This window comes from Eptatretus burgeri, chromosome 3 (genome assembly GCF_056783735.1).
Source record: "Eptatretus burgeri isolate ZD-2024b chromosome 3, Ebu_testis_v1, whole genome shotgun sequence".
Classification (NCBI taxonomy): domain Eukaryota; kingdom Metazoa; phylum Chordata; class Myxini; order Myxiniformes; family Myxinidae; genus Eptatretus; species Eptatretus burgeri.
The window spans coordinates 106,315,136-106,341,765 of record NC_140963.1 but is presented as its reverse complement, the minus strand read 5'-3'; the positions used below and the strand labels follow the sequence as shown (position 1 = coordinate 106,341,765).

General features: G+C 48.6%; 1 protein-coding gene across 2 annotated transcripts in view; it reads right to left on the bottom strand.

Moving 5' to 3' along the window:
* The window catches only part of HYKK (hydroxylysine kinase), an 80,179-nt gene extending 63,612 nt beyond the window's left edge, over nt 1-16,567 (bottom strand). Inside the window, exon 1 of one of the 2 annotated variants that reach the window (XM_085874844.1) lies at nt 16,449-16,567. The gene's annotated coding sequence lies outside the window, so the exon portion shown is untranslated. The remainder of the gene's footprint in view (nt 1-16,448) is intronic. The other variant, XM_085874843.1, reaches the window with a different exon arrangement.
* Between the last annotated feature and the right edge of the window lie 10,063 nt (nt 16,568-26,630).

Sequence of the window (26,630 nt, the reverse complement as noted above, 5' to 3'; positions counted from 1 at the left end):
TTTCTTTTTATATATGCAGGCCGTCTCGGCGGGCGCAGAGTCCCCCCAAGCTCACCCCGCCCCATTTGCGCACCGTTACCATGACAACCCGGGCTCTCGAAAAAGGGCGGGTCTCGGCGTCCACGAATGAAATGTGTGAAAAAAATGGTCTGTCGTAAAGAAAAAAGCTTCCGATACGAGAGGGGATCTATCCTTTACCCTTCTCAATGCACCGCATTTAAAATCCCACTAAATATGGGACTTGGGCTACTCTGGACATCCATTTAAGGAAATAACTGTCTGAGGACCTGGATGTGTGGATGCATTCATCAGACCAGATTCTGAAATCCGTAACAACATATATATATATATATATATATATATATATATATATATATATATATATATATATATATATATATTATATTGTTACGTTTGAGGGGGGGTATGCATTCAAAGGGTAATCACGATGTTTAATTAGGTATGCCATGCTGTTCGAGTTTACCAGGATCTCGATGTAATAAGTAGCAATTCAGTGGTGATAAGTTGTCTAGTAAATGTTCATTTCTTAAAGGGGGAAATGATAATTGTCACGTAATTAGATAGGGACACGGGATAGGGTAAGTGTGTCTGCGTAAACCCCTTTTGGTATTCTCTGGAGGCTGGCCGTGACGTCACAGGACAGTGCAGCGGATGGCTCCGCCCCGTGATCACGATTGGCAGAAGGCGATGGCGGTGGGCCAATGAACGGCTCGATTGGAAGTGACGAGGACAGGAGGATAAAACGGTTCTGTTCGGGGTCGAAAAAGAAGAGGAAGAAGATCTGGACAAAAAGATCGTGTTTTTTTGGTGTGGAGGCTGTTGCGCGGAGAGCGTCCTTGTTGTTGTGCTGATTTGATCGTGTTCTTCATCGTGTCTTGGAGCCTTGCTGAGCCTCGTGCCTCACCTTGGTTGGCTCTGGGGTTCTGCTGACTCGGAGTACGGGGTCGAACGGCTGGCGGACCTGCCTCCCTCTCCTGCTCGCAACTTGGCGCCAGAACTGGTTCCCTGGCGGCTGTGAGCGGACTTGGGCCAAGACCAGGAGGTCGACAGCACCACGGTTTCTCCTGCCCCCCCCCCCCTGACGAGAGCAAGGCCAGCTCGTCCGACGCCGATCCAGGGACAGTTGCGTCCACACCACGGTCCAGCCTGACCACCAGAAATAGCTACGTTTTCTGTGTGTGTGTGTATGTGTATGTGTATGTGTGTGTGTGTGTGTGTGTGTGTGTGTGTGTGTGTGTGTGTGTGTGTGTGTGTGTGTGTGTGTGTGTGTGTGTGTGTGTGTGTGTGTGTGTGTGTGTGTGTGTACTTGGCGCCTTAGAGGTTTGAGATCTGTATATTCATTGGAATTGTCTGTGTTTTCCCCACGCCCGATCCCACACCATCCCGTCGAATCGCCCGGATCCCTCTTCTTGCCGAGTCTTGTTGTTTCTGGTTGATAGTAAAAACAAATAAACATCATCAACTCAGTGAAAAGTGACTCGTGCCACCTTCCTCGTCCCGTTTGCGGTAGAGCGATTAGAACCGCCATGTTTGGGTTATAAATAAATAAACCGCCTCCATCGTTTCGGCTCATTCTACGTTGGCGGGACTGTTCAAGTCCCGTGGACGTCACATTGGTGTCAGGAGTGGGATGTTCGAACTCCTCTAAATTATATTTGGTATCGGGAGAATATACCAAGATTAAAATCTCGCCACGAATTGGAATATAAAATTACTACAGAAAAGCGCGTGAGCGCGGGAAAATTTTGGCGGGATTTTTCAAATTTAAATTAATTGGCGGCAAACGGACTTCTGCACCATGGCGGATGTGCAGATGTTTGAGGAGGAAAGCCACGTGTCTGGCAGCGAGTCGGGGGAAGAGGGGAGAGACGGGGGTAGGGTTGGAACCTCCCCCATTCCGAGCGTGGACCGTGTTTCATCGCCCGTAACGGGGCCGGCAGCGCCGGAAACCGGCGCGATGTCGATCCAGACAATGTTGGAACGTTTAATAGGGGGCATGACGGTACAAATGGCAAATCAATTCATGACACAGAGGGCAGAAATGACGGTACAAATGGCAAATCAATTCGTGACACAGAGGGCAGAAATGACGGCACAGAGGGCAGAAATGACAGGTCAATTGGGGGTAATGGAGGAACAGTTGGGTGCACGGATTGATTTAATGAGGGATGAATTGGGGGAAAAGATGGAGAAAATGAAAACTGAGATGCAGGAGTGTGTGGATGTTAAATTGGGAGAAATCAAAGTAAATTCGAGGATAGATTGGAGGAAACAAAGGTAGAAATTACATTGGAGGGGGGAAAATATACGAAAAAAATTGGTAGATAAAATTGATGCAACGAACATTCGGGTTGATAAAGTGGATGAAAGCCTGGAACGTCATCGTGCCTGTGTGGATGCTCGTATGCAGCTGCAAGTAGAAGAGTGGGGAGAGCTGAGGAAGCAAGGGATGAATTTGGCGGAGGAGGTAAAAGAATTGGAGGCTCGTTTGGACGAACAAGATAAAATTATGAGCCAAGATGAAGTCTTGGATAAAGGCCTGGTAGAGCCGTCTTTAGTAAGTAGAGTGTCCGGGTTGGTTGAAGAGCAGCTACAAACTCGCGACGGAGCCTTGGAGGAGGTTGTGCGGGCCCAGAAGATCCTGCGGGAAGAGGTTAATCGGTCCATTCAACGTTTGGAACAGGAGGCAAAATTGACCCATGAGACCCTCACCACAAAACATCTTTGGCCACAGTGGGCTCCGAAATTGGATACGCAGCCACAAGGGTGTTTGATCCCTGGGCTGGATTCGGACAAGGGAGAAACTGAGAAGCGGGCCACCGTAAAAGTGATCCCCCTGGTAAATTTTGACGGGTCAGAGAGCCTTGAAGCTTTTCTGACACAATTTGAGTGCATTTCCCGACTAAACGGGTGGAATGAGCGGGAACGTACAGGGAATTTGGTGGCAACGTTGCGGGTACCAGCCGCAGATGTGTTAAACTTGATCGCGGAGGGATGTTGACCAGCTCCCACATTTGCGAGGCGTTGAGCCGTCGGTTTGGGTTCGCGGCAAACTGTGATCTGGTGCGGGCCCAGCTCCAGCACCGCAGATTAAAGCCGGGTGAGACAGTGCAGGAGCTGGCACAGGACATTTACCAATCAGTCAGGATCGCGTATCGGGACCTTACAGTGGAGGCATGGGACAGACTGGCACTGGAGAAATTTTTAGCTGCTCTTCCTGACCCTGAGGTCCGAGCGCTAGTGGAGTTACAGGATCCACCCACCGTTCACCGAGCAGCCGAGTGCGCGGCCAGGCTGGCCTCGTGGAGTCGGCCGGGTCGGGTTCCAGAGAGGCCATCGGTGACGATCCGACAGGCGGAGATCCAGGATCAGGGAGGGGGGCTGGGAGAAATTGGCATTACCCAAATGTTTCAGGAAATTTGCCAGAAACTGTCAAGTTTGATAAGGGGTAATTCGGCAGTTGGTGCGCCAAAGCGGCAGGGTCCAGCCCAGCCAATAGAGCAATTCGATTATGGCCGAGGGGGTCCGGAACCGGAAGAGACATTACACCGATACCCACGGGGGCCTTTTATGGGGAGTTGTTTCCGGTGCGGGCGAAGAGGACACATGCAACGATATTGCCGGTACCCGGCGATGGAGGGACCCTCCAATACACTTCTAGACTCGGAGAGGGTGAATCCTCCTGCTGAACCGCCAGGTCTATCCGAGATGCCCTTTCATAGGTCGGGTCCGGAGATCACTGTCGGGGGTCGGGAAAACTAGATTGGGCTGAGCATATAGGGCCATGCTCGGCTGCTGAGATTGTGGCGAAGTGCCCTCCTTTAGTGGAAAAAAATGAATTGTGGGAAAATTGGCATGGGTTTGTAAGTTCTGCTGGGTTTTAGAGTGACAATCGGGACAGTGGGTAATTGGTAACAAAGCGGGCACGAGTGGCTGTCCAATGGCTGGTGCGTGGATCGGGTGAGAAGTGCTGTGTGAGTTGTTTTAAGTTAAGAAGTGAAATGCATGGTGCACACATTGATTTTTTATTGGACATGGTGTGGTAACAGGGAAGGTCATGGTCGGTGAAGTGTTAGAAATGCAGGTGTCACATGTAAGGCCGATGGGGTGGGGGAGTCATGTGGGTTTTGTGGGTGGGGATGATGTGCTTGTCCACAGGGATTGCTGAAGCTCACGGTGAGCGTGAATTGCGACCCCCTTCAAGGAGATTCACCACCTGGTGGCTAATGGTGACAGTGTCTGGAGGCAACTGGGAGAGTGTCTGGTTTAGCGACCATGGCGGCTAGGACCTTGGCGACCCAGGAAGGCCAGAGGAGCCAGTGAGGCCCCTTCCAGAGTGTTGTACGGGATTAGAGCTGATGGCTACCAGAGGGGAGGGAATCAAAGGGAGCGGGACGGAGAAACGTCTGGGTTGGACTAAAGCTTACCTGTGGGCATGGTTGCACCTGAGATGCCCCCATCATCTTGTGGTAACCCACCCCACGGCCACGACGGGATTCAGCCTGCATGATTAAAATGAGGACCATGACCTAGAAATGTGATGATGACCATGGTGTGAGTGTTGTGAAGATGTGTGAGTCCCACTCGATCCCGCACAACTTGACATGTGCAGCAAGGGCATGATGTCCGCATAATTTTGGGGCAAGCAAATTTGAAAATTGGCTCCCCAGGTAACGCTGGGTCTATTAGCATCCACTGGGGGAGGCGGTCAAGTGTAAATATCCTGTGAATAGTGTCGTTAAGGCTTAGAGTAGGAATGTAAAGTATAAGAGTTGTGTTTTTGTGGAACCTTTTTTCCCCTCCCCAGATCACTGGAAGAGTGTTGGGCAAGAGCGATGACCCAGAAGATGGAGTGCAACTTCGCTCAGTGCTCTCATGTGATAAAATAAAATAATTAAAAAAAAAAAACGAATGATTGTTTAGGCGAGGATAAGGCCATAAGGGGGTAGTACATTAAGCAGGATAGGTAAGTTAGCTGCGACTCGCTGCCCATTGCCCCTCCTACTTTATTTCGTTAGGTTAATTAGGTGTGAGTCAGTAAGTGTTAAGGCTGGTACGGTAGCGCCTGTGATATACCTTGCAGGAGCTGCGGTACCAGAGGAGGGGGCAGTGTTACGTTTGAGGGGGGGGTATGCATTCAAAGGGTAATCAGGATGTTTAATTAGGTATGCCATGCTGTTCGAGTTTACCAGGATCTCGATGTAATAAGTAGCAATTCAGTGGTGATAAGTTGTCTTGTAAATGTTCATTTCTTCAAGGGGGAAATGATAATTGTCACGTAATTAGATAGGGACACGGGATAGGGTAAGTGTGTCTGCGTAAACCCCTTTTGGTATTCTCTGGAGGCTGGCCGTGACGTCACAGGACAGTGCAGCGGATGGCTCCACTCCGTGATCACGATTGGCAGAAGGCGATGGCGGTGGGCCAATAAACGGCTCGATTGGAAGTGACCAGGACAGGAGGATAAAAAGGATCTGTTCGGGGTCGAAAAAGAAGAGGAAGAAGATCTGGACAAAAAGATCGTGTTTTTTTGGTGTGGACGCTGTTGCGCGGAGAGCGTCCTTGTTGTTGTGCTGATTCGATCGTGTTCTTCATCGTGTCTTGGAGCCTTGCTGAGCCTCGTCCCTCACCTTGGTTGGCTCTGGGGTTCTGCTGACTCGGAGTACGGGGTCGAACGGCGGGCGGACCTGCCTCCCTCTCCTGCTCGCAACTTGGCGCCAGAACTGGTTCCCTGGCGGCTGTGAGCGGACTTGGGCCAAGACCAGGAGGTCGACAGCACCACGGTTTCTCCTGCCCCGCCTGACGAGAGCAAGGCCAGCTCGTCCGACGCCGATCCAGGGACAGTTGCGTCCACACTACGGTCCAGCCTGACCACCAGAAATAGCTACTGTGTGTGTGTGTGTGTGTGTGTGTGTGTGTGTGTGTGTGTGTGTGTGTGTGTGTGTGTGTGTGTGTGTGTGTGTGTGTGTGTGTGTGTGTGTGTGTGTGTGTGTGTGTGTGTGTGTGTGTGTGTGTGAGAGAACTTGGCACCTTTGAGGTTTGAGATCTGTATATTCATTGGAATTGTCTGTGTTTTCCCCACGCCCGATCCCACACCATCCCGTCGAATCGCCCCAGATCCCTCTTCTTGCCGAGTCTTGTTGTTTCTGGTTGATAGTAAAAACAAATAAACATCATCAACTCAGTGAAAAGTGACTCGTGCCACCTTCCTCGTCCCGTTTGCGGTAGAGCGATTAGAACCGCCATGTTTGGGTTAGAAATAAATAAACTGCCTCCATCGTTTCGGCTCATTCTACGTTGGCGGGACTGTTCAAGTCCCGTGGACGTCACAATATATATATATATATATATATATATATATATATATATATATATATATATATATATATATATATATATATATATATATATATATATATATATATATATATATATATATATATATATACGACCAGTCAAAAGTTTTAGAACACCCCCATTTTTCCAGTTTTTACTGAAATTTAAGCAGTTTAATGTTTCAATGAACTCTGAAATTAAAGCTTTGAACAAATAAACTATTGCAGATAAAAATGAAATCATGGAATCGTTTTGTTGAACAAAATTTAGTCTAAATTTTTGACTCATCAAAGTAGCCACCTTTTGCAGATATAGCAACCGAACATACTTGTGGCATTCTTTCTACAATGGAAATCAAATATTGTTCGGAAAGTTCTTCCCAACACTGTTGTAGAAGTTCCCACAAATGTGTTGCACTTGTCTTTGCTTTCACCCTTCTGTCCAGTTCATCCCAAACCAGCTCGATTGGGTTTAAGTCTGGAGACTGGCCATTCCATGATTTGAAGCCTACCGTCTTGTTCTTTTCTTCTCAGGTAGTTCTGACAAAGCCTGGAGGTATGGTTTGGGTCGTTATCTTGCTGTGGAGGATGAAACCCTGACCAACTAGGTGTAGAATAGAGGGTATTGCATGGCGCTGCAAAATGCTGTGGTAGTAGCCCTTTTGGTTCAGGGTGCCAGTCACTCTGTGCAAGTCGCCGACTCTGGATCCAGCAAAAGAGCCCCACATCATCACACTTCCTCCTCCATGTTTGACAGTTGGTGTCAGACACTGAGGAACCATCCTTTCGCCTACTCGACGGCGTACAAAAACCCTGCGTGATGAACCGAAGATTTCAAATTTTGATTAATCGGTCCACAAGACCTTCTTCCAGTTTTCAGTGGTCCACTGGCGGTGCTTCATGGCCCAGGGAAGCCTCTTTTTCTTATTTTGCCATCTAAGCAATGGCTTTTTTACTGCCACTCGACCTGTCAAACCTGCATCTCGAAGTCTTCTCTTCACAGTTGAAACTGAGACTTCCTTACTTCGAACAGTGTTAAGATGTGCTTGAAGCTGCTGCCCTGTGAGCCGCCTCTCACGCAAGCTGTTGACTCTCAGAAACTTGTCTTCTGATTGTGTTGTGGCTTTGGGTCTGCCAGACCTCTTCCTGTCAGAGTTTCCTCCAGTATCCAAATGCCTTTTGATGGTGTAGGAAACTGTACTCACTGACACCTTGGCTTCGTTTGCAATTTCTCTAAAGGAAAGACCTACACTTTTAAGGGATATTATGGTCTGTCTGTCTTCCTTTGTTAATTATCTTTTTCTCACCAATATGATAGCAATATTCTACTTCTTGCAGTGCAATATTGTCCAAATAATGCTTCAGAGGGTGTAGCAACACAGTCTGTTCCAACACTGCTTTTACACAGACAAAGGGTTTGTAACTAATTAACAAAAGTTGGGACACCTGTAAGAATTGTTTGCATCAACTTCCAAGGCTTAATTTACTTCCATTGCTGCAGAACAGCTGCAGTTGCTAACCCATTACTTTGTCACGGTTGTGGAAATTCACAGATCACCATTCAGGTTCCCCAAAGATCAGTTATGCCGATAAGTGTGTGTCCAGATTAGATTTCCCCACCGATGTCTAACGGGAATTATTCGTGTGCCGGGCTGTGAACCTTTGAGGTAGTGTTATTCTTTTGTATCTTTATTTTAAACAACATCTCCTCACCACCTTCGCCACAACCGCCAACATCTCCTCACCAGCATCTCCATGGCGCCGCCATCTTTTCCCCAACAAACAACATCAACAAAAGAACAACGTCTCTTCCTCTCCACAAACGCTGCCATCTTTTCGCCAGCAACGGCATCCACATACGAAAAACATCTCCACCGACAAACACGAAGACTCTCTCGTTGGAGCGAAAGTCGGTGATTCCTACCACATCCGCGTTTGACGGCAAGATCGGATCAGAATGACAAAAGGGGTGGAGCCAGCCGGGGGTGAAGGATCAAAGGAAAAACACCAAACACCACCGCCGAACCCGATAAAAGGCGGGGCTGAAACGCCAAGAGTTGAGTTCAGTGGTTGAGTGGAGCTCTGGAGTCTGGGTTCGGAGTGGAGCTCGGTCGTTGGAGTCCGGTGGAGTTTGGAGTCTGGAGTCCAGTCAAGCCTGCAGTGCCGTGCAGAGTTGTTGGTCGGTGGAGGCGGCAGCAAAGTCGCCAGCCAGAGAGAAGTCGCCAGCCGGAGAGAAGTTGCCAGCCGGCGACATAACGGTCCGAAGTGATCGGGCCCCGGGATGGTCCGAGCGACGCTGAAGAGTGAGGGGGCTCTTAAAAGAGCATCAAATCCAAAAGAGCAAGGCCCGTTCGCTCCTCTGAGGAATCGTCGGCCAGGCCCGATCGACCAGGCCGCACGGCAAGGCCTGGACCAACCGAGCTGCCATTACACCAGCTGCCGTGTTGACGACGAGACATACGGAGGGTCGCCGACCGAAAGACCCATCGAGTCGTCTCCAGGGCGACAAGGTAACCTGCACAGCCTCGTGGAGCTCCTTCGGTCTTCACAGCTCCGAGGAACATTAAAGGCCTACGGGCCCTGTTCTCCTTTTTCTTTCCTGGCGTTTTTGCATGGAAGTCTGTGGCGCCTTGTCCGATAAGTAGAATTGTTGTTAAGTGCATGTAAATGAAATAGACAACGGCTATAGGTATTTTTGCTCGTGTCTTGTCCCTTACCCCCATTGCTTACATCTGTGTATGTACAAATAAATGTCCGCATTGTTTGAATATTCACCTGCTCGTTGTGTCCCTTCCTCCATTGAACTGCCATAATTGCGTTCGGAATAAACAGCTGGTTATTAATAGCTGATAAGATAAACGGGTCCAACGGGGCTTGGCGATAAAAAAAACCACTCGGCAATCGCAGATGGAAAGAGCTACTTAACGCGGCTCATTTCCGGCCAGGTCCCGTTGAGGTACAACCTCTCGGTAGTTTGACCGCATGAATAATTAGGTAAATCGACAATTCCGCGATCAACCCTGAAGCGCAGGCAGAGCATTGACAAGGTTGTGGTGTGGTTAAAAACACACCCGTAGCTGGATTTTGGCATTGATCCGAAAGCTGCGACTGGATTGCTATGGTCGGTGGGCGCACGGCCGCAATTAGCTAAAAGCGGTCGCCTGCACGCCGGAGTGACGGAAATCCACAACAACTTATTCCCTGAAAAGGGCCTTTTTGAACAACTCTGAAATTTACATTATTTTTCAGTTGTTGGTATCCAAGCCTTTTTTTTAACCTCTGGCAGTTTACCGCTTAGCTTTGTACCATTTCAGGTTATTGACTGGACTTGAACTGCTTAAATTTCAGGGAAAACTGAAAAAATGGGGGTGTTCTAAAACTTTTGACGGGTGGTGTATGTATGTATGTATGTATGTATGTATATATATATATATATATATATATATATATATATATATATATATATATATATGTGTGTTATGGAGCATGAATTACTCACTCAGGGAGACGGAGCACGAACCACTCGATCATTAAGACTGAGCACAACCCATTTGCTCAGGGTGACAGAACACGAACCACTCGCTCAGGGTCAAGGAGCACGAACCACTCCCTCAAGATGATCGAGCACGGACCACTCGCTCAGGATGACGGAGCACGGACCACTCGCTCAGGATGACGGAGCACGGACCACTCGCTCAGGATGACGGAGCACGGACCACTCGCTCAGGATGACGGAGCACGGACCACTCGCTCAGGATGACGGAGCACGGACCACTCGCTCAGGATGACGGAGCACGGACCACTCGCTCAGGATGACGGAGCACGGACCACTCGCTCAGGATGACGGAGCACGGACCACTCGCTCAGGATGACGGAGCACGGACCACTCGCTCAGGATGACGGAGCACGGACCACTCGCTCAGGATGACGGAGCACGGACCACTCGCTCAGGATGACGGAGCACGGACCACTCGCTCAGGATGACGGAGCACGGACCACTCGCTCAGGATGACGGAGCACGGACCACTCGCTCAGGATGACGGAGCACGGACCACTCGCTCAGGATGACGGAGCACGGACCACTCGCTCAGGATGACGGAGCACGGACCACTCGCTCAGGATGACGGAGCACGGACCACTCGCTCAGGATGACGGAGCACGGACCACTCGCTCAGGATGACGGAGCACGGACCACTCGCTCAGGATGACGGAGCACGGACCACTCGCTCAGGATGACGGAGCACGGACCACTCGCTCAGGATGACGGAGCACGGACCACTCGCTCAGGATGACGGAGCACGGACCACTCGCTCAGGATGACGGAGCACGGACCACTCGCTCAGGATGACGGAGCACGGACCACTCGCTCAGGATGACGGAGCACGGACCACTCGCTCAGGATGACGGAGCACGGACCACTCGCTCAGGATGACGGAGCACGGACCACTCGCTCAGGATGACGGAGCACGGACCACTCGCTCAGGATGACGGAGCACGGACCACTCGCACAGGATGACGGAGCACGGACCACTCGCACAGGATGACGGAGCACGGACCACTCGCACAGGATGACGGAGCACGGACCACTCGCACAGGATGACGGAGCACGACCACTCGCACAGGATGACGGAGCACGACCACTCGCACAGGATGACGGAGCACGAACCACTCACTCTGGTTGACGGAGCACGAACCACTCACTCTGGTTGACGGAGCACGAACCACTCACTCTGGTTGACGGAGCACGAACCACTCACTCTGGTTGACGGAGCACGAACCACTCACTCTGGTTGACGGAGCACGAACCACTCACTCTGGTTGACGGAGCACGAACCACTCACTCTGGTTGACGGAGCACGAACCACTCACTCTGGTTGACGGAGCACGAACCACTCACTCTGGTTGACGGAGCACGAACCACTCACTCTGGTTGACGGAGCACGAACCACTCACTCTGGTTGACGGAGCACGAACCACTCACTCTGGTTGACGGAGCACGAACCACTCACTCTGGTTGACGGAGCACGAACCACTCACTCTGGTTGACGGAGCACGAACCACTCACTCTGGTTGACGGAGCACGAACCACTCACTCTGGTTGACGGAGCACGAACCACTCACTCTGGTTGACGGAGCACGAACCACTCACTCTGGTTGACGGAGCACGAACCACTCACTCTGGTTGACGGAGCACGAACCACTCACTCTGGTTGACGGAGCACGAACCACTCACTCTGGTTGACGGAGCACGAACCACTCACTCTGGTTGACGGAGCACGAACCACTCACTCTGGTTGACGGAGCACGAACCACTCACTCTGGTTGACGGAGCACGAACCACTCACTCTGGTTGACGGAGCACGAACCACTCACTCTGGTTGACGGAGCACGAACCACTCGCTCTGGTTGATGGAGCACGAACCACTCGCTCTGGTTGATGGAGCACGAACCACTCGCTCTGGTTGATGGAGCACGAACCACTCGCTCTGGTTGATGGAGCACGAACCACTCGCTCTGGTTGATGGAGCACGAACCACTCGCTCTGGTTGATGGAGCACGAACCACTCGCTCTGGTTGATGGAGCACGAACCACTCGCTCTGGTTGATGGAGCACGAACCACTCGCTCTGGTTGATGGAGCACGAACCACTCGCTCTGGTTGATGGAGCACGAACCACTCGCTCTGGTTGATGGAGCACGAACCACTCGCTCTGGTTGATGGAGCACGAACCCCTCGCTCTGGTTGATGGAGCACGAACCCCTCGCTCTGGTTGATGGAGCACGAACCCCTCGCTCAGGATGACGGAGCACGAACCACTCGCTCAGGATGATGGAGCATGAACCACTCCCTCAGGATGACGGAGCATGAACCACTCCCTCAGGATGACGGAGCAAAGCCCACTCGCTCCGGATGACGGAGCATGAACCACTCTCTCAGGATGACGGAGCACGAACCACTCACTCTGGTTGACGGAGCACGAACCACTCACTCTGGTTGACGGAGCACGAACCACTCACTCTGGTTGACGGAGCACGAACCACTCACTCTGGTTGACGGAGCACGAACCACTCGCTCTGGTTGACGGAGCACGAACCACTCGCTCTGGTTGACGGAGCACGAACCACTCGCTCTGGTTGACGGAGCACGAACCACTCGCTCTGGTTGACGGAGCACGAACCACTCGCTCTGGTTGACGGAGCACGAACCACTCGCTCTGGTTGACGGAGCACGAACCACTCGCTCTGGTTGACGGAGCACGAACCACTCGCTCTGGTTGACGGAGCACGAACCACTCGCTCTGGTTGACGGAGCACGAACCACTCGCTCTGGTTGACGGAGCACGAACCACTCGCTCTGGTTGACGGAGCACGAAGCACTCGCTCTGGTTGACGGAGCACGAACCACTCGCTCTGGTTGACGGAGCACGAACCACTCGCTCTGGTTGACGGAGCACGAAGCACTCGCTCTGGTTGACGGAGCACGAAGCACTCGCTCTGGTTGACGGAGCACGAAGCACTCGCTCTGGTTGACGGAGCACGAACCACTCGCTCTGGTTGACGGAGCACGAACCACTCGCTCTGGTTGACGGAGCACGAACCACTCGCTCTGGTTGACGGAGCACGAACCACTCACTCTGGTTGACGGAGCACGAACCACTCACTCTGGTTGACAGAGCACGAACCACTCACTCTGGTTGACGGAGCACGAACCACTCACTCTGGTTGACGGAGCACGAACCACTCACTCTGGTTGACGGAGCACGAACCACTCACTCTGGTTGACGGAGCACGAACCACTCACTCTGGTTGACGGAGCACGAACCACTCACTCTGGTTGACGGAGCACGAACCACTCACTCTGGTTGACGGAGCACGAACCACTCACTCTGGTTGACGGAGCACGAACCACTCACTCTGGTTGACGGAGCACGAACCACTCACTCTGGTTGACGGAGCACGAACCACTCACTCTGGTTGACGGAGCACGAACCACTCACTCTGGTTGACGGAGCACGAACCACTCACTCTGGTTGACGGAGCACGAACCACTCACTCTGGTTGACGGAGCACGAACCACTCACTCTGGTTGACGGAGCACGAACCACTCACTCTGGTTGACGGAGCACGAACCACTCACTCTGGTTGACGGAGCACGAACCACTCACTCTGGTTGACGGAGCACGAACCACTCACTCTGGTTGACGGAGCACGAACCACTCACTCTGGTTGACGGAGCACGAACCACTCACTCTGGTTGACGGAGCACGAACCACTCACTCTGGTTGACGGAGCACGAACCACTCACTCTGGTTGACGGAGCACGAACCACTCACTCTGGTTGACGGAGCACGAACCACTCACTCTGGTTGACGGAGCACGAACCACTCACTCTGGTTGACGGAGCACGAACCACTCACTCTGGTTGACGGAGCACGAACCACTCACTCTGGTTGACGGAGCACGAACCACTCACTCTGGTTGACGGAGCACGAACCACTCACTCTGGTTGACGGAGCACGAACCACTCACTCTGGTTGACGGAGCACGAACCACTCACTCTGGTTGACGGAGCACGAACCACTCACTCTGGTTGACGGAGCACGAACCACTCACTCTGGTTGACGGAGCACGAACCACTCACTCTGGTTGACGGAGCACGAACCACTCACTCTGGTTGATGGAGCACGAACCACTCACTCTGGTTGATGGAGCACGAACCACTCACTCTGGTTGATGGAGCACGAACCACTCACTCTGGTTGATGGAGCACGAACCACTCGCTCTGGTTGATGGAGCACGAACCACTCGCTCTGGTTGATGGAGCACGAACCACTCGCTCTGGTTGATGGAGCACGAACCACTCGCTCTGGTTGATGGAGCACGAACCACTCGCTCTGGTTGATGGAGCACGAACCACTCGCTCTGGTTGATGGAGCACGAACCACTCGCTCTGGTTGATGGAGCACGAACCACTCGCTCTGGTTGATGGAGCACGAACCACTCGCTCTGGTTGATGGAGCACGAACCCCTCGCTCTGGTTGATGGAGCACGAACCCCTCGCTCTGGTTGATGGAGCACGAACCCCTCGCTCTGGTTGATGGAGCACGAACCCCTCGCTCAGGATGACGGAGCACGAACCACTCGCTCAGGATGATGGAGCATGAACCACTCCCTCAGGATGACGGAGCATGAACCACTCCCTCAGGATGACGGAGCAAAGCCCACTCGCTCCGGATGACGGAGCATGAACCACTCTCTCAGGATGACGGAGGATGACGGAGCACGAACCACTCGCTCAGGATGACGGAGCATGAACCACTTACTCAGCATGACAGAGCAAGGAGCACTCGTTCAGGATGACACAGCACGAACCACTCTCTCAGGATGACAGAACATGATCCGCTCGCTCAGGATGACAGAACACGGACCACTCGCTCAGGGTCACGGAGCACGAACCACTCGCTCAGGATGACGGAGCAAGAACTATGCACTCAGGATGACGGAGCATGAACAACTTCCTAAGGATGATGGAGCACGGAGCACGAACCACTCACTCAGGATGATGGAGCACGAACCACTCGCTCAATGTGACGGAGCACAAACCACTCCCACAGAATGACGAAGCACGAACTACTCACTGTGAACGACGTGGTGTGGCAATCCATATCATACATCCTGACCTAGAGAACAAGTTTGAAATTGAAATGGAAATTACCTTTCCCCTGTAGTTCTCGAACTCGAGATTGAATCTCGCAGAGCTGATCACCATCCAGTTCTAATGGAGTTGGACCTTCGAGTTTCCCTTTGGTGAGAATACATTTCTCAGACTCCGACTCAATGTAATCCCTTTTTTTTTTAATTTTATTCTGTCATGACCATCTCAAAAATTTCAGTTTAACCATCTCGACAACCCGATTGATCAAAATTGGCCGATGTGAAAGATTCCCATGGACCCCATCGTGAAATGTACAGCAAAATAACTGTAGTCTTTGGTCAGCTGTGATGGTTCCTCAATCATTTCGGCTGCCCATCAAGCCTTCCAGTAAAAGTAAGTAATCATCTATCCTGAACAGACAAAGATTCCAGATTGTCTCTCGCTACATTGTATCCTAATGCCCATCTACTTTCAAAATCATGTTTCTGCTTTACCGATGACCTACTTTCAACTTTTACAGTGAGAGACTGTGATGAATCCGTCGCTTCAGACAAGACTACCTCCACTGGTGAGTAACAGACAGGATTCTGCACCATTAGGCCGACTGAAATAACACGAGAGCTCCCGGTATTCCAATTCTCCCAGTTAATTGCACACAGTTTGGTGGATTTGCATTCTACCCTTATGGGCTGATAGGATGGCCTATGGTTATGCACACTCACCTCTTAGCTCTCTCACCTGGGGTTGAAACCTGACCAAGCTATAAACGGTCATGCTGGTGTTTCACAGACAAGGTGATTCATCAATGTGTGTGCTATCCCTCAGATGAACGTTGAATGGGATTCTGGTCTGCCAGCATTCGTTGGTGGACATTAAAGATCCCACAGCATCCTTTGCGAAGAGTAGGTGAGCTATCGCCAGCACCATGGGCAAACTCCAAATTATTGCCCTAACCTTAGTCTAACATCAGGCTTGGCTTCTTCACCATTGAGTGATGGGGTAAAAAACTATATATAATATAGCATGGCATTTCAAAAAGTTGTGGATGAGGTGGTTAGGTGACAAGAACAAGCTGATTGGATTTTGGTTCAGGTTCGAATCCAGATCCTGCCTATCAGTGGGATCCAAAACATAAAATGTTCAACTTGGCGGAGGTATGTGCTTCACAGATTGCTTTTCTAGTTAAAATCTGAAATACTGCCGGCATCCATCAGTTAAAAACGATGGGTTAACTTTCACAGTCTTTATGAGCAAGTATAAGTTACAAAATTGTGAGTTTTGTTTGGAAACACCAAATATACAAAACACAAGCAAGAGATTGACCATGTGAGTGTTGCAAAGTGTCACAGCACTATTAATAGTGAGAGTCGTCGGCGGTTCATATAACCTGAAAGGTCACTGTACATTTTCATTCACAATAGCAAGAACATATTTTACCTTCCTCTGCGAACTGTTGCTTGATGATGTTATCAACTTTTGAACCGAGTTTAATGATCTAATTATAACAAGGGTGGGTACAAATGCTTGCTGTGGCACTCTGGACCAATGGAGTTCACCCTTGGTTAGACCCAGCCTTTATGAGCTATTGCTGGCACCCTGGCTAAATTCCAACATCAGTTTTTCTAACCTACAGGGTTCCGACCGAAGAGAATATCCCCTTAACCTTCGAGTGTACGTTTCAATGTATGTTTACCAAAGCAAAGGGTTTTGCTTTGTTGTCGAGAATACTTACATCAACAATTTCTCAATTCTGAATGATGACAATCTTCTTCACAGTACTGTATGCAAGCCTGGTATTGGCTTAACAGTCAGAGTGACTGGCTTAAGATCTTACAGTCTTTGGTTCAAGCCCCTATTGTGCCATTGAAACTTAACACCAGGTGGGTCGACTCAACCTGTCATCCTCCTGAGGTAATGAGTACCAGCTTATTAGTAACAGGGGGCATTGCAGCAGGAGCAAGGCTGCACCCCCAGAAAATCTTTAAAAATTGTTCTTCTGTCAAACTGCTGAACCAATCGATGTGAAACTTTAAGTATACCATCGAGTACTCACGGGATTAAAAGGTTGATTACTAAAGCATTATCAGGTAAGTGGTTTCAAAGGAAATTAAAATAGATATATTGTGCCTTAATTTCAATATGGCTGCCAAAGCATGGGAACTATGATGTCCTCTTCACCCAACTTTATTCCCTGTGGCTCGCAGTTTTGTAAGCGCCTATGTAGAAGTCACTGCTCGCAGTTTTAAGTGGCAGTTCTTGGGATTGACTAGCCATGAGAAATGTAGTTTGATTAAAAATGATGTAATAGGACAGCATGGTCGTTGGAATGAGCATCTTGGGATGGCATCAGCAGAGGATATAGAATGACATCATTCTTGGAACAGGCAGTGTGGGACGGCATTGTCATTCGAATGGGCATCATTCGGTACCTGACATAACTACTTGAAGTTATAATCGGCAGTTGCACTTATTATTAGCTTCTCTGGAATTGGAGTTCCAGATAAGGTATTATCGTGCATTGTCTGTCTGTCTGTTCGTCTATTTCAACTTCTCCAGCCAAACTGCTGGGCGGTTCCGACTGAAATTTGGCAACAACATTCCACTCCTGATCTGTAGCAGGGATTGTAAAGCTTATTCCAGTCACCTGACTTTAAGTAAGTTAAAATGGCCACTTAGTAAATTTCTTCCAAAATCTCCTTCTCCAGACCCACCAGTCAGAATGCAACCAAATTTGGGTTACAACATTAGGTCAGGGTAAGGATATTAAATTGTGGAGGTTATGTGACCGGAAGTGTGTCAAAATAGCCATCTTTGTCATTTTTATGGAAGATCGCGTAAATTCCTTCAAAAATCTTCCAGGTAAGCTACAGGTGCAGTGGTCTTATTTTTATTATTCTTGTATACAGTCAATGCCCATGGAAGAACTAGAACATGTGGATCAGAATGCAACAAAACAAAAGGAAGAGTAGAAAAGGAATGGGGAAATGCCAATGGCAAAAGCAAGGAACAAAATATACAGAGCTGTACAACAAGGGATGTGGGTAAGGATGAGGGGTAGAGGAGAATGCAGGGGGTGGGTTAGATGGACACAGAAGTAAACTCTCAGGAAGAAAAAAAACTTGGAAATTTTGAGGGGTCGGAGGGTGGTTTAACAGGGGCAGGAAAAGATCATGGTTGCGGATGGGGGATGATCTGAGATGGTGGTGAACAGAGGTCTTGAAGACCTGGAGGAAAGATAAGATTGAAGAGTATGTAGAAGTTGGTTTCACAGGTGGGGAAAAGGAGGAACAAATGAGTGGAGATGAGCAGTAATTCTGGATTTTTTAGTTTCACTAGAAGGGGGTTGCTGGTGGACTATGTAAGCATGGAGAGGCCAGAGGGTGCAAGACCAGAAAGGAGGCATACGAAGACAGAGAGAACACTGACCTGTCTGTGATGGCAAAGTGATAGGCCCTGAGACTCAGCTTTATTGTGGAAGAGTCCAATAATGTTGAAGGTCTTGGTTTCCATGACGTCAAGCAGAGCAAGGTGTAAGGCAGTTGTGCTAGCCCAGATGGGAAAGCAGTATTCCATCAAGCTGTGCATGAAGGCAACGGTGAGAGAGTCATGGTATATTTATTTGGTCAGGGTGTATTTGTTCAGTTATGGTATATTTGTTTGGTCAGGAAGTGTGGGTGGTTTTGTGTGAGCATAATGAGCCAAGTATTCAATTCCTGTGTTTAATATGCCCTCATTATTTATTTTTTTTTAATTGTTTCAATTTCAAAAAACATTCATTTCCATAGTTGCCAATATAAGTACAGTAAAACAAAAATATATGAAAGTAATATTTCAGGAACTTGTTGAATTCAAAAAGGATACAATCAAAATAACACACACAGAGATAAATACGGAGGCATATTCAAAAGTCGAGGCTTGTATTGATATGCTTATGCGCTAACAATATAAATGACAAACGATAAATGAGACCAAAACTAATGAATGACAAATAATTAAGGAAAAATGGTCAAGAATACTGTGAATAACAAGAATAAACATTAAAAAAAAAATTGAATAACAATAAGGCAAAGAGTTAAAAAATGAAAAACAAATCAATGTGTAAGAAAGGAAACTTTCAATAATATGAGATCAAATTTTGTTTATAAGAAGACTAAAACCGACCCACGGACTGTGCCTTTACCCTATCTATAATAATAATAATAAAAGGGTGTGTGTGTGCGTGTGCGTGCGTGTGTGTGTGCGTGTGTGTGCGTGCGTGCGCGTGTGCGTGCGCGTGCCATTGATTGGTATCTACATTTGCGGGTTTCAGGATGTGGAATGGAGTCCTCCCAGGGCAGTCAGGCTTTACACTGAAGAAGTCAACGATTGACCATATCCTTGCTCATTGGTTCATCACGAAATGCAGATGAGAGTTTCAGCCGGGGCTGCTTGCAAACCCAATCCATGGTTGGCTTAACACATCCACCTTCATTTCGGTAAGGGGTCACAATTCACAGACCAAGCTGTGAAGTTTTCTGTTCTCAAAGCTTTGTCCTGTGGGCTCTCTTCAGGATCGTTACTGAGCCCAGGACGGCTTCCAACTGTTGTTCATTTGTAGTGATATTTCCAGGGATGGTTTCCAATATCACTGTGAGGTTCTTTGTCATCATTCCCGTTAGGTTCTTCGTCATCACTGGTACAGCTTTGGCATTATTCAGCTTCCAGGATCTTTTCACTTCATGCTCGAGGCCTTGGTATTTGGTCATTTTCTTGATTTCTGCATCATTAGTCCAAAATTGCTTCAGACATTAAATCCTTCCTCTTCTCCAATGGCTTGATTTCTGATCATCAATTTGGTTTCAGACCAGGTCACTCGACCATGGATATGCTGCTTCTGCTCTCCCACCAATGGATGGAGGTCCTCAATGCCAGACATGAAATCCGAGCCGTATCCCTGGACATATCACGTGCTTTTGACCTGGTCTCGCACCCTGCCCTGCTCACCAAACTCTCTTCCTATGGTATCCAAGGCCATCTCCACTCATGGCTCGCAGACTTCCTCTCCTGTCGAAGTCAACGTGTGGCCCTAAATGGAGTTCTGTCATCCCCTCTTCCTGTCCAGGCAGGAGTTCCTCAAGGTTGCATTCTGGGCCCTGTCCTTTTTCTGGTTTTCATCAGTGATCTCTCCGACTCTCCGGAAAATCCTCTATCTCTTTGCTGATGACTCCACCCTCTGCCGTACCATCGGTCATCCCTCAGACTGGCAAGCAGCAGCTTCTTCGCTCACTGCAGATCTGGATAAAATCACAAACTTGTCCAACACGTGGAACATATCTTTCAATCAGGACAAATCTCACACTCTAACTATGTCTCTCCGAAAGGACCGTTTAGAAAACCCCCCCATACACTTTCTCAACAATCCCCTGGAAGAAGTCCTTTCTTTCAAGCTTCTGGGTCTCACTATCTGCCATGACATTTCCTGGGAAAGCCACATTTCAAACCTTGCCTCCAAAGCCAGTCGCCGACTGGGAATCCTCAAATTTACTGAAACTGGAATATCAAAGTTTTTGCAGATGTACCAGCAGATGACTTTACAATCTCTGTTGTGTCGTTGTGTGTACAGCTGTTCTGACACGTTTTTTTGTGTGTTCGGTCATTAAGCCTCACATATCATTCATCATTCTCTTTGCTAACCCCACATCCAGTCCTCACCTGTCTTTTATGTTTTTTCCTCCTCTCCCCCTCACTTTTCTCTCACTCTGTCCCCTCCTCATAAAATGCAGCACTCTCCTCCCAGACCTCTGTTGTTCTCTTGGTGTGTGCGTGTGTGTGTCTCACTCTCATGCATCACTCCCTCAGTGAATAGCAACGTTTGGTGAGGTTTGGCTCTTCCCACCTCCCCTTTCTCCATCCTCTCTGCCTTCCATTCCCCCTCTCACCCTGTTCTCTCTTTCTCTCTTTTTTTCTCACCCCCCCAACTTTATTGACCCAACAGCGAAGCGACGGGTTGTATTTGCTCGTCAATACTATTCCAAAGACGTGGCTCATAATAAAGTAGTGTATTAATAGAATAGGATGTGCGAGTAAAATTTAGAAATAAGTTATCTTGTGATCTAATGAAATGACTGTGGATATCATGGATTGCTGTAAAGTAAGAAGAAAAGACTTGTGGAAGAAGATTGTTGATATTGTTGCAGATCCGGGGTGGCGGGAATCTGACCCGGTCCCTGGTGCCACCCTCTCCACCACCGTCTCCGGGAGTCTATAACGCCGGCCGGCTCGGCACAGGCCTCGGGTCACGCGTCTTTAATCGCGATACCAACGTAATCCTGCACCTTACCAGTTGGGGAGATAGAACCCCGGTTACAGACTGGCTTTGTCAGTGACCGAGCGGAGTCTACCAGTCTGTAACCATTTTGTTCTTGCATGCCAATCGAACGGATCGTTCCTCGACGCGACACGCATTAATCCCTAGCGGCAACTTCATCAGAATTAACCAGATTTATTGGGGACATCAGGGATCACAACACAAGCAATAACACGACAGTGGTTTTATTAACAATCAACCCGTTCTTAACTAGGGGACCATGGCTAAAAGGTTTCGAGGGGATGACTACGAAATATGCCTTATACAACACGTGCAAACAAACATGCATGCAGGACAAGACGGAGTACTTGGTGATGGCTCATGGACGAGAGGACCGTGTCCCAAAAGCACGAAGGTCGCTCGTAAAAACCAGCGGGTTTCCACGGGTTCGAACTCCCGCTCGAACGTGCCGCGCAGCAAGAAATGGCGGCGCAGCACTCCAGTTCCCGCCCAAGTCACCACGTGCGCGGTTCTCCTCAGCGCGCTCCGGCTCCGCACCACGTCGACGATGCGAGATCGCCGATCTCTCTCCAGGGTTCAGCACACGAATCCCGGCCTGGCCTGTTTAACATACAAGGTCCCAGTCGAGGTCCGAGTTCCGCAGGCGGATCAAAACGTGTCGAGCCGTGAGGTGAGCAAGGACCGCCAGACGCTCCGGCGTATCCTCTCCGGCCTTCCCGCCTCGAAGCCCGACTCCCGCTTCGTCCCCTCAGTTCCTCTCTCGGTCGAATCACCGACGTGCAGGTCGGTTCAGCGTCTCTCCCGGCAGACCCTACACGGTGCCTCATTCGTTCGCTCGTTTCGAAGCGACTCCGAGCACGCCTCGTGAACCCGGCCGTTCCTCACACACAGCACTCCTTTCGTCCCCTTTTCTTTTCTCCTTCGAGTCGTGAGGTGAATCGATGTGCAGGTTCCGCTTTCTCTGCCGGTCAATTCACCACTGCCTTTTTCTTTTCTCTCTCGCCTCGACGCGCGAGCTCCTTCGACACAAATCTGTCTCGACGACTCCCTGACCAAAGGCTCCTCCCCTCACGTCACTTCCTGTATAGGCCACACCCCTCCCTCTCGACCACTCCTCTCAGCCGACTGGGAGGGGCCTATTCCGGAATGAGGAAGGAATAATAGCGATCTCTCGTTTCACCACCAAAGCACGAACACAAAAACAGCCTCTTACACCTCCCGACACACACATATCGTCCCTTATTCCACACAACCTATCTATACACGAATTTAATGGGGGAACTGAGCTAATTCTATATTTAGTATTCCCGTAAGGGCCATTTCCGTAACAATATACTTGTGCCTAAATATCCCTGTATGTAATTTATTAATGTCAAAAAGTGTCAATGTGTTAAGTTTGGTGAAAAGAGGTGCAGATGAGAAAGGGTACACATCCTTATCGGGTGCTTTTGAATAACTGAGAGTGAGTGTAGCTGAGTGTTACAAGAGCGTGCCCAATATTGCTGGTAGAAAGTCTTTGATGCTATATGCTATATATGTGAACGCTTAAGTGCTTTACTTGTGAATGTTTTCTTGCAATCTGTTGATGCCATGTTGGTGTAATGTGATTCTGTAATTGGTTCGCGGGTGCCAGCATTGACCACTATTTTCATTGTGTCTGTGTGTCTGTTGGATTCGCTATATATGCGAGATATCCCTTATTGTCGGGTTTTCCGTCTGTCTGTCTGTGTGTGTGTGTGTGTGTGTATGTGTGTCTGCAACGCGAGGCTCCACAGCACGAACCAGCGAAGCGATTTCGATGAAACTTTGCCAACAGGTGCCATATGGGGTGGGAATGTGCGTGTTTGAATTTCGTTGCCGAGCAACCACCCGTTGCTGTGCAGCGGCCAAAAAACCGCGTACAATATTTTCAATACTTGTCCTTCAGTTTTGAATGTAGAGAAACGAGACTTCGGAATTAAACACTTCGAGATATTTAGAAAATTTTATTCGAGTCGATTTTTGATTGAGGTTTTATTTTTCAAATGGTAGTCCTTCGAAAATCGGGTGTCTATTTACCGTCATTTTTTATGAGGGGCTCAGGAAAGTGGGCGGAGCTTAGGGAAAGTGGACGTGGATGATGGAAAGCGGGAGTGGCGTAGGAAAGCGGGAGTGGCGTAGGAAAGCGGGAGTGGTGTAGGAAAGTGGGCGTGGCTTATGGAAAGTGGGCGTGGCTTATTAAAAATATTGTGTGGCTCAGGAGGTGTGGTCAAACAAGAGCATTGAGAGAAATTTATCGGGTTTTCCGTGTGTGTGTGTGTGTGTGTGTGTGTGTGTGTGTGTGTGTGTGTGTGTGTGTGTGTGTGTGTGTGTGTGTGTGTGTGTGTGTGTGTCTGCAACGCGAGGCTCCACAGCACAAACCAGCAAACCGATTATTTTTCAAATGGTAGTCCTTCAAAAAAAATGATGCATGTGTACATTTGCATGTGTGTACATTTGCACACGTGTGTTTGTACATAAACTGTATTACACAATGGCATTTGGCACCGGTGTGTGTGTGTGTGTGTGTGTGTGTGTGTGTGTGTGTGTGTGTGTGTGTGTGTGTGTGTGTGTGTGTGTGTGTGTGTGTGTGTGTGTGTGTGTGTGTGTGTGTGTGTGTGTGTGTGTGTGTGTGTGTGTGTGGCATTGATTGGTATATTCATATGGGGTTTCAGAATGTGGAATGGAGTCCTCCCAGGATGGGCTCAACATATCCACCTGTATTTCAGTAAAGAGTCATGATTCATGGACCAAGCTGTGAAGTTTTCTGTTCTCAAAGTTTTGTGCCGAGGGTTCTCTTTGGGATCGTCACTAAGCCCCGGCTCGCTTCCAACTGTAATTTGTTTGTAATAATATTCCCAGGGATAGTTTTTAATATCTCTGTGAGGTTCGTTGTCATCATTCCCATAGCTCCAACTATCAATGGTAGAACTTTGGCATTCTTCAGTTTCCAGGATCTATTCACTTCATTATTGAGGTCTTGGTATTTAGTTATTTTCTTGATCTCTCCAGTGTTATTTCTGGAGAGATCTTCTGGAGAGATCTCTCCAGTAAATCACTGGTATTAACACCTCACTTAGCAATGTCTTCTTCTCTCTTTTTTGTACCGAAGTATATCTGCTCGCAATGCTTTGTTTTCGATGTTCACACTCGATAGGATCATTAGGTCGTACGTGAGTGGTACTTTCATGTTTTCAGCCCATGCATTTGGTTAATGTTCCCACAAATTTTCTGGAACTGGGATATCAAAGTTTCTGCAGATGTGTTTGTGGTTAACATTACAAACTCTGTTGTGTTGTTGTGTGTACAGCTATTCTGACATGAGAGTATTTTTATTATCTGTGTCGGTCATTAAGCATAACATATCACTCTCTTTGCTCATGCCACCTCTACCCCTCACCGATATCTTTTTTTTTCTCCCCCACCCCCCCCTCTCCCACTCTCTCTGTCCATTCCCTCCTCACTTCCCCCTTCAAATAAAATGCAGTTCTCTCTCTCTTTCTCTCTCTCTCTCCTCCCACTTTGCACAGCTGTTGCTCACTTGGCACGCATGTGCAATCACAGCGTGCTGTTGCTCAGTCTCTGGCGGTACGTGTGGAGCCGGTGTATTGCTTCTCCTTTCTCTCTTCTTATCGTCTAATGTTTTGTTTTTCGTTTTTCTTTACCCTTTTCTCCTTGGGTTGTCTGAGAGTGAGAGAGAGAGAGAGAGAGAGAGAGAGAGAGAGAGAGAGAGAGAGAGAGAGAGAGAGAGAGAGAGAGAGAGAGAGAGAGAGAGAGAGAGAGAGAGAGAGAGAGAGGCGTGAGAGGCGTGAGAGGCGTGCTTTGGGGTTAACCACTTAAGGTGGTTACTGATTAGTGATAGTGGAACAGTGGGTTTCCCGCCTAGTTATTATTAAGGTTTTTTCTTCTTCTTTCTGCTCTTCACTTGGGCTTATAACCATTACACTTTTCTTTGATTTTTTTTCTCTTTATTAGTAAAATGGCTAGGAAAGATCGGCGAGGTGCTGTCGCTCACAACACCGACGAGGTGTTAACAGACAAGCACGGTATATAACAGCTTCAAGAAAATATATCTTCCCAGTTTTGGGAGAAGCAGACTGACTTTTGAACCTACATAGGATGAAAACTTGTTTTAATTGTCATAAAGAGTTTGCGTTTATCATCATTCTAGCATTCTATGCCATTAATATGTCTGGATTTGAATGTGTTCCAACCATTTAAGCAGGAGCTGTCCAAGAAGACCGAAGATAGGGTTCACCTGGAAATTGTCAAGACCAGGCGAACTGGCGTCAGTACCAGAAAATGATAAAAACTGTCTTACTGAAAACTATATAAAGACTAATATTCTCCAATTGTATTGAGATTTCTGGAGTGAGTTTGTTTGTCCAGAACCTCCCATGCACATATTAAATCTGTCTGTTTGTTTGTTCAATAAATGTTCTAAATTGTATTGACGTTGTGTAACTGTATCTACAGATGGAAAGCTTAAACACATCGATACGTTTAGACGGTTTTGCTATGTTGTTTTAAAAGATGGTGTGACGCAGTTAAATGTCTCTCTCGTGTTTAAAACAGCAAAACGTGAGCATAGCATTTTTGCGGCAACAGAGAGGCTATATATGCTATGAGTGCAGAGCGTACAGCCACACAAGGCAATATTGTCCTCATGTGAGGTAACCAGAGTAGGCCCTCCTGTAAATGTTACAGAGAATGTTTAAAATGAGTCATGTGTAGAGTAGGAGTCTGTGCCGGATCGCCCGACTACAGTTAAGAAGGGTGCTGATTAAGTTCATAGGCACAGTATAAATAATGAGCTATCAAGTTTGGTGGTTCATCGTGTCAACGATGAGTCAGCCAATGTCCCTGGGGGCTGTTTAAACGACACAAGAGGAGTCATAGCCTGCAGAGGAAATGATTGTGGACATAGGTTTAAGGAAGCCTTTGAAAAGGTCCCTTTGAAATACTGAAAAGGAGGATAAGGCAGGCAAGGTGTTAGTGGTACAAGCAGAAAACACTCCCAATGATGTTGATAGTGAGCAAACTGGTGAGAGTAGGGCTGAGATCATGCCACCTGCTCACGATGAAAACAAAGAGATTGCTGTAAGAGATAAAGCTTGCAAAAGCAAATTAATCATTGATAATTATATTAATAGCGACGTCTCCACCCTCCCGCTTGAGGAGAAGGAGGATGAGGAGCCTAAGGTAGACGGTGATGGAGCAGGTAGCATGGAAGCAAAGCTAGCTGCTGAAGCACAATTAAGTGACCACGATGAACCAGTTGTAGTGGCTGATTT